Raw genomic sequence first — 12,784 nt, forward strand, 5'->3', positions numbered from 1 at the left:
GTAAATGCTCAGACATTATTTCCTCAATTTTTTTTTCCTGAGGCAGATGTCTCATCTTTGCACATGACAGTTCTCAATCAATTTTTCTTCCATCAGCCTGTCTGGTCCCTTTTTGAACTCAAATAAAACGTCTGTGCCTGCAGCATCTTGCAGCAAGAAGTTCCACAATCTAACTACCCATGGTGTGTGGAGCCATTTTCTTTTGCTTGGGACACCTGTTTGTTTCATTTGAAGTCCCCTGCTTGTACTAGAAATGAGTGAACACAGCGACTCCCTATTTACCCTGTCCACATTACTCATGATTTTACAGACCTGCATCAAATTCCCTTCCTTTAAGTCATCTAGTCTCTTCTCCTATGAACAGTCAGATCAAAGCTGTTCACCACTTCATCCAAATTATAGAGGAAGGAAAGAAGGCAAGTGCAAAGAAAGAATGGAAGTCCAGCTGTGTTTGAGCTGGGTGGCAGAAGAGAACAGGTTATCTCTATACACAGGGAGATCAACAGCGTACTGATCTACTTTTTCTACCACAGTAGCATACAGGTAGGTCTCAAAACTAGGATCTTGCCCCATGACTGCCAAATTTGGATAACCTTGCTCAGACGCATTAAATAAAGAAGAATAGGACCTCAATGGGCTGGAAAAATGGGCTCACAGGAACCTCATGAAGTTCAGCAAATCAAATGTAAAGTCCTGCATCCCAGATGGAATAACCCCACACAACAGTGCAGGCTGGGCATTGCCTGGTTAGAAAGCAGGTTGGCAAAAAAGGTCTGGGATCCTCGTGGACAAGTTAAAGAGGAGTCAGTAGTGTGACCTCATGGCCAAACATGTACGGGACTGTGGTCGAAAGAATGTCGAGGGAAGCGGTCTTTCCCCACCATTCAGTACTTGTGAGATCATACCTGGAGTCCTGTACCCAGTTTCGGGCTTCCCAGTACAAGAAAGATACTGACATACTGGAACAAGTCCAGCAGAGGGCTACCAAAAACGATGAAGGGGCTTGCAGCACATGCTAGAGGAGGAGAGGCTGAGAGCGCTGAGATGGTTCAGCCTGGAGAGGGAAGACTGAGAGGAGATGTTACCGCTGTCTTCAACTGCCTAACGGGGAGGGGTACAGCAAAGATGGCAACACCCACTAACAGGCACAAGTTGCAGCAAGGAACAATTAAACACTAGGAAGCGTTTTTTGATCATGAGGTTAGTCAGACATTGGGAAAGGTTGCACAGAGAGCCTGTGAAATCTCTATCCTTAGAGATACTCAGAACTTGACTGGACACAGCCCTGATTAAATTGGCACTACCAGGGTTGACAACACGATCTCCAGAGGCTCCTTTCAACCTGCATCCTTCTACGACAAACAAATTTGGTCAAAACTTTAAGTTAGACAAGAAAACAACATGAAACTCAATGGCCTTGCAGTAAAACTAGCAAATGATATCACTTTAAAATCTTCTAGTCTTGTCCTCTATTTAAGCCCTTATCAAAATGCTGTCATTAGCATCCTCCTAAAATAAAGAAAGGTCAAGACACAGCCTAGATTTCTTTCCAAAAAGCTGCATTCATTTTTCCTCAGTGCAAAAATATGAGTTTCTCCTCTTCCTCTTTTCTTTTCCTCAGTTGTGACAGATGTTGTGCAAAGGGCTAAACTAAAAAAGCAAGTTTTGCACCTGTTCTGAAGGCAGCAACATTTGTGGTTATTCTATCCCCCCAGAAAAGTATACATCATCTTATACCATGCACAAGGAGAGCTATGTTCCTCCATCTAATAAGCTAGACTTAGCAGTTTCATCCTTCCTGTGGCATGTAACTTTCGAGGGAAGTTGTGGTTAGCAGAAGGCACTCGGAGGCAGCCTGCTTTAAATATAGAGATGCTGAAAACTGATTATTCTCAACTTACTAGCCTACAAAGCAGCAAGATAGTGTTTTATCAGCAGCTGCTCATACTAAGGGGCTAAGAACTTGAAGAAACCTTAATATCACAACTTCTAAGTATGGAAACTTACAGTAGTTGTGTCTAGAAGGAACAATGACAGACCATTGTCTCCAGTTGGACAGGAAGAGATGAAGCACCCCTGCCAGCTGCATGTGTGAGGCATTTTTGACAAAAAGAGACAACTGAAGACTCCTGACAAATTATCAGACTATAAAGGCAACTCCAGGACAGTTCTTTTTTTTTGTTCTTTTGAAAATATATACAGTGTATTCACAATGCCAGCTATTCAAAACAGCCCAAACACCTATCAGAACCTTACTTCTTCATTCACTCAGATGGAGGCAAACCAACTATTTTAAATATGTCAGGGCTAACTACTAGGATAGATACCTAATAATGTTATTTATGATAAAAGAGGGATAGAGGGCAAAGCTTCACATTCATATCCCCCACACTTAACAACATCATCTCATGATCTCCCCTAGTGGCTTTGTTCTAGACAAAAACCAACATAAATGATCAGACAGGACATCTAGAAAGAGGCCTGCAAGAAGATAAAACATTGTATATCACTATTAAGAATGTGACCTGGAAGAAAGCATCTCAGTTCCATGGAGAGAAAAAAAAAAAAAAAATCAAGCCATCTGAAATTACTGACGTAACAGATTACACTGTATTGATTTCTTTAAATGAAGGAGCTTTCCTCTTTAACTCCTCTTAACCCACAAGCTAGAGCAGAAGCTCTAAAACTAACACGCTTGGATACCACCACTGGCAAGCAGAACCAGGGATGACTGCAAAACAAGCAGCTTATAACTCTAGGTGCAGCCAGGCCATCTCTTTGCCCCTCTTTGCTTTTCTCCCGCACCATTCCAGCCACTCAGCTAGTACCCGCATCCCACGCCCTTGGCCATGAGGAGTCCCTCCGTACCCAGGAGTGCAGGGAGAGCTGTCCACAGCTGAGCAAAGCTACAGAGGCCAAGCTCATGGCTGAGAGCAACTAGCTGAAGACCACCGTAGATGGAGAGCCTAGGGTCAGGGAAATGCCTCCTGTTGTCTGAACTGATTTTACTGCTGCCATAAAAGGTCTCTTTATATTTCCACCACTGCATGTGGAAGCTGAACTTGGAAAAATTAATTCCCCTGGCTACAGCCCTGTCTTCCTGATAGCGTGGTTGCTGGTGCGGTGGAGGCACTTAACTCTATAGCTCAGCATCTCTATTCAAGCAGTCAAGCACCACTGCCATCATATATACCTTTGCAGTGCTTCTTGTGCTGCAACTTGCAAATTCCTGCTGAAATTAAATGATTAATGATCAGAACTGTAATCAAAAAATGTCCACAAAAAAGATTTTTAGAACAGGTATCAATAGTTAGTACCATAATGTATTTTAAGTACAGATGAAGTCTCGTTGTCATATGGCCTAGATAAGGTCTTTACAACTTTAAAAAAAAAAAAAAGAAAAAAGAAAAAAAAGAGTAGTATTTGTCTTTAACATTTTAATCAGTTCTTCTAAGACTGAGCAATCTTTATAGGTTAATTTACATCCTCTGTCAAAATAGCTACGATTAGCAAGGCATAAAGATGAAGCTTGAATTCTGAAATTACTTCACAGAAATTTGATTCTAATGCTCTTTCAAAAGGTGCCACTTTCTAGTCATAAACAAAAACAGGAAACAAGCGCACCTCACCGGCCACAGACACGTTGGTGGAAGAAGTTTTTGCTACTCTCTTTTCACAGTTTTATCCAACTTTGTCAGCATCTCAAAAAAAGGTCTAAGCAAATAAGAACTATGATTTACACTCCACCTAATCTGACAATATAACCCAACTGCTCACAACAGGACTCTTCCACACACAGGACAATGACAGCAGTGGCCAAGTGGGAGGGGAAGAATGTCAGGGCATACCAACGAGATGCACCAAGAACTGCAGAGCACCTCAGAACTATAGAGGAAATTTTACTTTAGTTAAGTGACCTTTGCTTAGAACAGCAATACTTCTTTGATCCGTAAGAAATCAGAAAATCAGCAGTACTCTGAATTAAAATGTTTGCAATTGCGGAAGTAACCTTACCAATAATGATTTGTTTATCTACTGTAGTAGCCAGCAGTGGATGACTATTCTGTGAAAAGTTAGTGATCCACATAACCACTAATCAAGGTGTATGCCTCTATATCATGGATACCGTGTGACTGCTACTTAATCAAGGTGTATCTAATCAACAGTATAATTAATCAATGTTTGCACAGTCAATACATAATTACTCGATGTGTAGTCAATGCGCATTTAATCTTAAGTATACGTATGGTGTATTGTCTCATTCATGTGAATTATTATATGCAACAGTTCTGGGACTGCAGCTTTATTAATAAGATAAGAATAAGAGAGTATATTGTCCAAGGGAGTCTTAAAAGCTAAGTCCTCACTCCTAGCTTGATTCTGTCAGTGACTGATGGATCTGTACTGTGAGCAAGACCCTGGAGGAACACTAGTGATCTCAGAGCTGGTGAACCTCACCATGGATGGGATCTGAGCCATATGCTGTCCAGCCAATGTTGTAACATCTCGGGGTTCCCAGCATCGGAAGAGATGTAAGATTTCATAACTTGCTATCGGCTTTTCTGGGCTATTAATGAATAGTTATCTGCCTTGCAAGTGTTTGTGCCTTTCTTATTGGGATCCAGAAAGAAGTGTCCTCTCCTTGGTGCAAAACACTTAGTATTTTATTTAGCACTTTTCAAACCGCCAACACCAGTAGGATAAAAGATGAGTCGTAATTCTTTTTCTCCAAAAAGTATTCTTTCAAATCAAAAAGATCAAAGTGACTAAGTTGAAAAACTTAAATTAATGAATTTCTGTTATGAGCAGAATGGAAGTGGACAAACTAATGATAAGGCTTTGCGGAGAATAATACAGAAAAAAAATGCAAGCAAATTACTAGTCATGGAGAACTTAACAATGAGCTATCCTAAAATCTATGAGAGAGAATCAAGCAATGCTCCCTCAGAGAAAAATTGTAATCAAGCAGTCAGTGGTTGTAAGAAAACAAAGAATTAAAATATGAATTTGAACTCCCACTTTTTAGGGTGTTTAGGATGGCAACACACACTCAAAAATATAACAACCAATTAATGCTACATGAGCTTGGGAAAAATGGCTAAACATTTTGAGAGATTTCTGTGCTTCATACATAAAAGCTTAAATACTAGTGTCAACAAAACCACAAATACCTCAGAAGTTAAATAAACTTGTGTTTTATTTGTTCAAAACAAACTGGTGAAATAAAAATATCCCTTAATTTGAAAACTTAGCTTTTTTTGAGTACTCTTATCTGTGCTTCCCAAAAAAACACTTGATGACTTTTGGTAACAACACCAAGCAAACAAAATATTGTGGGCAACATCACAATTTGCTCTCCCCATTTGGCTTCAGTATTAACTTTTTAATATTTTGCAACGGGCATGAAGCAAAGATTACCAACAGAATGGTTAAAATTCTACTGAAACGAACAAGTTTTCTACTCTTAATATCCACCTCCCTCCTAGAGAAACTGGCTGTATGGAGAAACAATTTCTGATTGAAAGTTTATATTATTTTATTTTTTAAAAGTATATTATTGCAGACAAAAATAGTGTCTGTTTTTATTTTTAAAAGTTTTGTAGAAATATAAAAGATAGTAATCAATTTATCTTTCCTCTTCTTTCAATTTAATTTTTAAAAGTTCACAATGTTGGTACAAAGTAACTCTCCGTAGCATCACCTCCCCGCCCTGCCAACTTAACCCACACTTCTTCACCATTTCTGTTTCCTCACACACAATAAGAATAATGGGAATTGCCACATCAAAGCACGTTTCTCTCTAATCTGCTACCCTGATTCTGATAGACAAATACTCAATCACTCAGAGAGATGCAACGTCTCATAATAATATGCCTATTGTGCAGTTTCTTCATAACAATTACTGCTTCTTCTAATTACCCTTGTTTAAAATTATCCAGTACAGAAATCCAATTACAGCTCATTTATCTTTAAAAAGGGTTAAGACAGCTGGCAATATTTAACCACGTTGGCAAAGCACATGTAATGTTTACCTCCAGAAGCTGCTTACAGAATACTGACTGCAGAGATTAATCCTGTTACAGGGCAGACCAGCTTCTCCCTCCTTAAATAAAAACACATTTCCAATCTGAAAAATTACACTTAGTTCACAGAACTCTAATAATGACATGCTTGGTACTTTCCACTTAATAAAAGCAATTAAGAAAGGTAGGTGTGAAAGTGGTGACAGCCTGCAATTACAAATGCCACTTAGTACTTTCTGAATTTGAAAGGGTCAGCTCATCTCAGGGAAGCCCTTCCAAAGTGTACCACCTTGCTTCCAGGTACATTCAACCACTGGTAACACTTTTTGTCAAATTACCTCCCACTGCTTTCTTCCTCTTAAATAATGTTACCCAACTGTGTATTTTGTGTGCACGCATGTGTGCCTATCTGAGAGGTGCGACAGCAGATAGACTTCACATCCCAACTGCAATGCAGAGGTAAGTATCCTAATTATTGTGAAAATGGAGCATTGTCCCACTTCAAAAACACCCTCAAAATCCTCAGCAAATCCTGACACCAGTTAAGAAACAGCTGATTATCCATTTGTTATTATAGTCTGGTATCTCAGATGGCACAGCTTTGTATAGGGCAGAGCTTTTGGCTGATAATGACTTTTTGGTCTCCTCACAGTTATCAAAATCAGGGCTTGATGTGATAAACTGTGAAGAACCCCAGTTCAGAGGTTATGGTCTTCTGCCCCATCTGCACCCCTCCTCCGGTAGAGGTTACTGGCTCCACAGCAATGCATGTCTTAACCTCAAGCACCCAAACCTGGGCTGAAGCAATCAACTGTGAATCTTGCGGTACAGGGTCACAGAAGAAGAAAGTCCCTGTTCTGCCTTCCAGCTACATGTTCCCATTGCTTTCCTTGCTCTGGTGCTGGCATTCATCCACCAGTGAGCAGGTTTAGAAACTTAAGCTAGTGGGAAATGATCCCTGCAAAAATATATATGTACACGTTTTATTTTTAAACATTATTTTATCTCCCTAAAACCACTGCCTATAGGAAGTCAGATGACTTGCACTGCAAGTGGTAGATAGGAAAGTACAGGCTGGGGCCAAGCACCTGCTCCGTAAGCAGCAGCCTACGCTTCAACCAGCTCAGCCCTGCTATAAAACTGCACCTTCAGCAGGTGAAGCAAAGCCACACATTTGTTTTTGCTGCCTCCTGTACAAGGCTCTGGTGGGGGGGGAAGAATATAGCTGGGGAAGCCATGTTTATATCTTGAACTAGCACAGCTCTTTCCATCAGTCAAACACAAGTCAGAGCCCTCAGTTCAGAGTACGGGTGTCTCAAGCTCCCTTACACCGATCAAGTGTCACTTTGCATTTGTTAAGAGAATTTTTTGTCTACTATTATTCTGTTTCTTCTGCCCCATGTATTAAGATCTTCATAGTTCCCTCAAGAGTCTAAATACACTAGGTCTCATCTTCTGATCCTGCCCCCTTACTCTTTAATCTCTTTTCACAAACACCTCTATATTAAGCAGAAACTACTTTAATTGAACTTACTGGTATGCATATCTGAAACAAGATTTTTTTGGGATGGTTTAAATCATTCATAGTCTGGAAGTGCATAACTTAATCACTTAAGGGTAAAGACTTTTAGCTTAAGAATACCGGTAAGGTGGACTCCTGACTGTCTACTCCCCTTGTTGGTTGAACATAGTGTGGAAAGAGTAAAGCACACTCTGTCTTTCCCGTTTGCCCATCTCACACTTCCAACACAAAGAAGGGGTTCAGAAATAGATGAGAAGATGGAGGTATGCATATAGATAACACATCCCAGTCTCCAGTTATAAGCAAGTAGTTCTTCTTTTCCTTTGAATGAATATTTGTACGAACATTCACTGGGATTATTGCTAACATTTATCTCTCTTAAACTGCAGCCCAAAGAAGTTATTTAAGAAGGAACATAGTGCTCAGGGTAGGAAAGATCAGACTGCACAACAGCTACGGCAAACGCTGCCTCAGGCCTGTGGCCAAAGCACCACTTTCACTAAGGTGTAAATAAAACTCCAGTTTTTATTTCTGGAGCGGAAACATTCCTTAATGATGTGGACTTTGAGGCTCATGCCTGCTGTTTACCCCTAGCTCCCTTGTTGTCTCACAGTCTGCTGTTCACTACAACAGTCTGTACAGAGACAGTTATTGCATTGAAGAAGCAAGAAACACTCCTGAACGACCTTTATAAATATAAAAAAAAGTAAGTGTGTTTGACATCCAGGAGGTACAGAGATGCCCCAGTTCTAGAAGTATGAGGGTTTAGATGAAACATCAGCAGGCTGATATTCCAACAAGTGATGTAGGAATCTCGGATGAATTCTGAGGAGAATCTTAAAAAGAAAAGAGGAAAAGCACAGCATCTTACCCCGCTTCAGCCACAAGGGCTTGAATCTTCTTTCACACTTCCGGCAGAGCACACAGCTACCAAAACACTATCTTCATCAAAAGGTGAAAAGAGATGGTGACCACAGGCTCAAAGAGCCATAGCGCGAGGAAAGACAGCACCAAATTAACATTCCATTATGGAAAAGGATCATTAAGCGAAGGCAAAACAAACAAACAAAACCACCTCTCTCGTCAAGCCCTTGATAAAACTCATGGTGACAAGTGACAGAAAAGCTCTCCACAGAAAAGCATAGAGATTACTGCTGAGTATCCCTTTATAGAACTGATTTTATTTTCTTAAGACACATAAGTAAAAATGTAAAAAAAATGAACAAAAGTTTTAAAACACAGAAAGGTATTTGTCTCACACCACAGAGAAAATCAATTCATTTAAGAACTGCAAGAGAATAAGTGCTGCTTCTTGATTGACTGTTTCTTACCAGGGTTTAGTGGATGTGCTTTACCAATCCCAAAAGCTATCCCCAGGCCAGAAAGCAATGACAAAAAGCAAAGAAGCAGATGTGAGGTGACTGCATTGTTAGCTGAGATAGTCTTGAACGAAAGCTGCCTCTCAGATGGAGTGATGCCATCACAACTAATTTGTCTGCATCCTGCCCAATCTCTCTGTATCATCTGAAAACTGGAAAACGTGGCCTCATGTCTGGCTCCAGAACAGAGGAAAATATTTTTAAAAATAGCTCTGAGAAATCATCTCAGATTTCCTGCTTGTGACACACCTGACAAGCACTCAAAATCCCACTCAATAATTTGCCAATAAGTAAAGCAAGTTCCACCAACCGATTGACATCCCTAACCAAAGCAAGAGGATGATGTGTCACCTTCACATCTCCGTAATACACCATAGTACTGTCAGATATCACTGTTCGGGTAAGTTGAACCTTGACGGACAAAAGGATCACCTAGTCCACCTAGTCCGAAGCTGTTGCATGTCTGGTACACAGACAGGGAAACTCAAGACACAAGGTCTCTGTCCCTCCAAAGAGATCACAGAAGATTCCTGGCTTAAGTAATAGAAATCTGGGACAACATATCAGATAATGGTTGAAGACAAAAGGCTATAATCCTGTGGGTACGTGTCTTAACCACCACTGTACACTCTCTCAAACTATGCTTATGTGCAAGGCAAGGAATGAGCAAAGCATCAGGTATGGACAAACCGCCAAGTGGCTCACTGAAGCTACAGAAGTCCAGAGGGACATGGGGGTATACACCCCAGCCTGAGTAAAAGTGCCCTGCAAGCCTGGTCAGATATAGCCTGGAAGCAATCAAACTCATGTTTCTATGAGGGGCAGCTGAGCCTTTTACAGTCTTTATGAATCTAAAGAGTAGAGAGCTGTCTAGCAGTTGTTAAGGATTTTGACAGTTATTCTGGTAAGCTGCCATTCGTGAGCCACCCTACTAACCAAGAGGGTGGGCAACTTCATTTAAGATAGGCACTTACTTCAAGAGGCCCTTGAGACACATATAGCCTCGAAAGTGCAATCTTATACTGGGAATGGTCCAACTTGTAATGAGGATTGGGTTTTAACTCTGTATCTAATATATACATTTTCATTCTGCAAACTTCTTGCCTCAGAGAAAATGTATTTGATCAGTAGTGATCCAGGACCCTGGTACGTTTCATGCCTGAACTCAGAGAGTTAAGATTTCATTTGCTTTTGAACACGGTTAGTTTTGTAGCCATTCTTACTTCATGTGAAATATATTTTCTTTTCAAAGTGTGCAAGTCCTACCTGAACTTACGGCTCCCATAACTTCACCTGTTTCATGTTTCTGGTGTAAAGAAACTGCAGAGAGAGGCACAGGCTAGCATTAGCCTCCATTTGCGTGGACGAGTTTGACCACGTGACAACCGCCTGTGCTGGGGATGGAGAGGTGGGTCCCACAGCCTCTCCTACCAGCTTCTGACATCTGATCCCCCACTGTGCTACGAGTTCCCACGTTCCAGCACAGAAACCCCGCTTCTCTTCACCCTCCTGATGCCATGTACCACAGACATCACCCAGTCCACACCTAAGCAACCCAAGGGCACACCCCATTATGTGATGGGCTGAGGAGGGTCCTCACTCCCAGCTCCCTGCTGATTTAAGCACTAACAATGATCTTTTATCAGGATCTGTATTTAGCGTAAAGCTTGGGCAGAGCAGAGCCAAAGGATGGCAATTTATGATGACCTACGTTGCAAAGCACATAAGCTATTTTTCCCTCATTTATTATGAACTATTTTCATTCTAGAGACGGTAAGTTGGAACTGACTACTGAAATGTGACTCATATATCCGCTGTTCAAGATTTTGAGTGCAATTCTGTAGAACAGTCTAGTAATTGCCTACCCCTCAGACCTCTTCTACAGTAAATATTATTATTTTTTGGCTGAGCCATTTTTTAAACCACTTTTGAATTCTTGGTCAAAAAAAAAATTTAAAATCCCAAATCTTTTCTCATAACTTACCACATTATAACTAGTACATTGTAACGGACATCATAACATGTCTTCAAAGGCTAAGGACTAAAGAGAGGTTTTAATGTTCATCTTATTCACACAGTTTGGCTTACTTCACAATACTTGAAAATTAAAATGTTTTCCACACTTTTGGAGGTTTTTTGTTAAGACAGCATTCACACCTTCTTTTGATCTGTGGCTGTAGCTCATCTTTTCTTTTTCCAAAGAGAACTCTGTAAATATTCTAAGGCCCAAGTTGCTGGCAGGAAATTGTTTAGCTTGTTCATGACAAAACAGAAACAAAATAGAAAAGCTGTAGCAGAGAAGTGATTTCTTTGCAAAAAATACTTCCCCATTAAGACCACCATATAACCCTTTTTCACAACTACAGACCAAGGTGTCTGAAGCAAAGTGATGACTAAACAAAAGGAGAGTATTCGGTAAGCATAAAAGCAAAGATGAAATTTTAAAAGAAAGTCATACAAAAAAATCTTGTTATTTATACAGAAAGTCTGCAAAGTCCTTTAACTCTGGAAAAGAGACGTTCTAATTTCTTAATTCTTCAGTGAAGCAACCATGTTAGTTTTCTTACTAACTATGCACACTGTCTTCTGTCTCATGTCTATCTGCTTTTTAAAGTCTCAATTATACAACTGTGCCTTCTCAGAAAACCACTGAACTTACTGAATCAACTTCTGTCCATTACTTTGCTAAATCAAGAGGAGTTTCTTTAAAGCATCAATCACTGCAAGACCTCCTTTGTGAGATTACTCAACTACCCTCCTCTTTGTCCTAACAGAGCAACCATACACTCTTTATTTTGCAAAGACATGACAGACACAGTATCTCCTCATACTAATAACACCTCCAACTGCTTTGAAGAATTATTCATCTATTTTTCTTCCTTCTTCCTCCACCCCAATCAAATAATTAGCTGCCCTACAAATATGAGGAGAGGGAAGAGAGATACGTAGACCATCATTGGAATGGAGGCAGTTCATTCCGTGATGGATGGGGATGTCTTATCCCTTGTATGAAAGGATACCGGATCCTTAAAAAAAAAAATGTTGTAGCAATCCATGCTCATAGCAGAACTTCTACAGATAGGAGACAACTAATGTTTCTAGGATGAAATCACTACGTCAAGATTATTTTCCTTCAGATCAAGTAACATGGGGCACCACCAACAGTAAGCCAATTTGCAAACAATAGCTGAAATTATCATTTGTACAGAATTGTTTGGCACAGACATCTACAATTAGATGCAGGATTTCCTTTTAAATTCCAAAGGGACTTCCACATCCCTGTCTTCCTTTACTATGGTTGAACATGAGGAACAAACAAGGTTGCTACTTCCTGAAAGAGGAAGAGAAGGGGGGAAAAAAACGCAAGCTGCCAGTAAAGACAGAAAGAAAAGCTGATTTTCTTAGAATTGGTCATCCCCACGTAGACTGAAAATAACCTTCAAAGGTCAACTATTAAGCCAAAAAAGAGGCCCCCTCTTCCCACATAGGAAAGAAGGCATTGTTTATTTTCATGAAATATTTTAATCATAAAACTTTTAGAACACAAACACCCATTCCTTCAGAAAAATTAAGTTCTGTGTTAAGAAAGTTGCTGCTGTTGTGTCTTATTTTGATAGAGACGTATCAGACAAATAAAACACAACAAAATTGGGAAGGGGGTGGCTTTAAAAGCACGGGGTTGCTTAATTTTTAATTTTAGTTTTTATCCTTGTGTTATACAATAAAGCCAGAAGAAGAATGGCAAATGTTGCCTCCAGTCCTCCTTCCCCCACTAGGTGTCTTCTAATTCTTCACTTTTTCAAGGTAAATTTGGACTATACACAATAAGGAAGTCCTCACTTACAACTCATTCTCAGAAT

At 40.1% G+C, this 12,784-nt stretch overlaps 1 protein-coding gene across 2 annotated transcripts in view; it reads right to left on the reverse strand.

Annotated features, from left to right (window-relative positions):
- UBAC2 (UBA domain containing 2) overlaps window positions 1-12,784 on the reverse strand; it is a 103,144-nt gene that overhangs the window by 58,270 nt on the left and 32,090 nt on the right. The gene's annotated exons all lie outside the window — the stretch shown is intronic.

Source organism: Calonectris borealis, chromosome 1, assembly GCF_964195595.1.
Source record: "Calonectris borealis chromosome 1, bCalBor7.hap1.2, whole genome shotgun sequence".
Classification (NCBI taxonomy): Eukaryota; Metazoa; Chordata; class Aves; order Procellariiformes; family Procellariidae; genus Calonectris; species Calonectris borealis.